The sequence below is a fragment of the Onychomys torridus genome, chromosome 12, assembly GCF_903995425.1.
Source record: "Onychomys torridus chromosome 12, mOncTor1.1, whole genome shotgun sequence".
Taxonomy (NCBI): Eukaryota; Metazoa; Chordata; class Mammalia; order Rodentia; family Cricetidae; genus Onychomys; species Onychomys torridus.
The window spans coordinates 51,096,042-51,098,512 of NC_050454.1; positions in this window are offsets into that span (position 1 = coordinate 51,096,042).

Sequence of the window (2,471 nt, forward strand, 5' to 3'; positions counted from 1 at the left end):
CTGGGGAAATAGGAAAGACAGGTGAGAGAGACAGAGATAGAGATAGACAGACAGAGAGAGAGGGAGAGAGAGAGAGAGAGAGAGAGAGAGAGAGAGAGAGAGAGAGAAACAAGATAGATGAGATGGAGTGATACTGCAGTGCCTTGTTCTCCTAAGATAGCCATAAAACCTCAGGAACAAGCTCAAAAGTGACTGAGGAAACCATAAACAATGAGTTGAGAGGTAAAGGATAGTAGATCCGTGCTCCTAAATCCCACTAGGAGCCTCCATAAAAGCAAGATTCTCTCTCTCTCTCTCTCTCTCTCTCTCTCTCTCTCTCTCTCTCTCTCTCTCTCTCTGTGTGTGTGTGTGTGTGTGTGTGTGTGTGTTGCAAACACTAGCTTTCCATACAAGATGAACATGCAAAATATCCCTAGTGCTCCAGAAATTGTTACCTTCCTGATCACTAAACTGTCATGACCAACCAAATACAAACAATTCCACAGCTTACCTCACAGATCCAGCTGCAGCTCAAATATTAGTACTCTGAAAATTGTGCACAGAACTCCCTCTAGCAATGTGTAAGATGTATGTGAAATAAAAGACCCAGAATATCTCATTATGTATCCAAGTGTCTAAAAGTAAAAAAAAAAAAAAAAAAAGAGCCCTCAAATATGGAACTCTTCTAGAGAGAGTGAGTGAGAAAGGAGAAATGGAGAGAGAGAGAGAGAGAGAGAGAGAGAGAGAGAATGAGTTTTAATTCACTAGACTTTTGAATAATAACAAATTACAGTAGAGACCTATAGCATACAGAACTAAAGGCATGAAATACGTGAAACTGGATAGTATAGGACTTACCTTATACCTAATACATACCACACATCACACAATACAGTTACAGCATCAGGAATTTCAGGTGGAAACTGCTCAGTGTAATTCTGATCTTTTGATCAATGTTATCTGGGCAATTGGGTAGGCGTGATCTGGTGATAGACATACTCAAAACCTAGATCAGATGGAACCATTAGCACTTTCAATTTCTCACCGGAGCACCATGAAAATGATAATCGGATTCACAGTAATATAGCAAAGCATTTCATGATGTTGTGAGCTGAAGAACAATGGGATGGGCATCATTTTATAATCTAATGTGCACTTTTCTATTATAGACCAGCGTGCATACTGCTTTTTATGATGCCCTTCTTTTCTTTTTTTTTATTTAAAACATTTTTATTCATTTTACATACCAACCACAGATCCCCTTCTTTTCTTACTTCACCCCCCCCCCCCCCGCCGCCCTGAACCACTCCTCATCCCTTCCTCCAAAAGGGCAAGTTTTCCCATGAGGGGGCAGCAAAGCCTGGTACATTCAGTTGAGGCAGAACCAAGCCCTTCGCTCCTGCTCCAAGGGTGACTAGGGTGTCCAACCATAGGCAATGGGATCCAAAAAGTTAGCTAATGCACCAGGGATAAATCCTGACCACACTGCCAGGGGCCCCTCAAACAGACCCAGCTACATAACTGTCTCCTGTATTTATTAACTGTTTTGAATGTAAGACTTAGTTAAAAGCATTTTTAAACTCCTGGGGAAAAGTGAATTGGATGTTAGGTAAGGAGCATGGGAAATGATCAGATATGAGGGCTTATTGAGTATTTGAATTACAGGGGCCATCAAGGTGGCTCAGTGCATAGAGGTACGTGTCATAAAAACTGACAGACTTGATTCCGTTGCTAGAACTCACAGGATAGAAGGAGAGAAAGGTCCCCAGCCAGCTCATCTTTCACCACAGTCAAGCTGACAACATGAGTGTACACACACACACACACACACACACACACACACACACACACTTACAAATAAATGCTAATTACATAAATGTTAAAAGTTGAATTACCAAAAATTCCATTATTCCCATATTTGTAGCTTTCATTACCTGACCACACTCATACATGTATACTATATTTATATGGAAAGTCTAATAAAGAGAACATTTCCAGATATCTGCAGATAGATTTCAAAACTGCATTTGCTGTCTGAAAGAAAATCTAAAAATAATTGGAGCTTTGGCAAATTCCACTTACTGCACCCCATCCAGGACTGGCAGTTGTTTGAATGCAAGACACAAAGTCTTATAATGTTATTTCCCCCAAGTGTTAAAATGTCTCAGTAGTTAAGAGCACAACTGTTCTACCAGAGGACCTGGGTTCAATTCCCAGCACCCACATGGCAGCTAACAACTGTCTGTAACTCTAAGATCTGACACCCTCACACAAACATATATGCATACACCAATGCACATAAAATAGAGATAAATTGTTTTTTAAAAAAGAAAAAAACTTAAGTACATTTTGCTAATATTTCAAACACAAGCACATATATAAGAGTTGTGAACTTTTTTAAAAAAGTCCATATCCCTTGCCCAGGGAGTACTTTGTGTAGGTGTGGTATAACAGGCAATAGTTTTCATCAGTGTTTCAATTTCCAGTGTGAA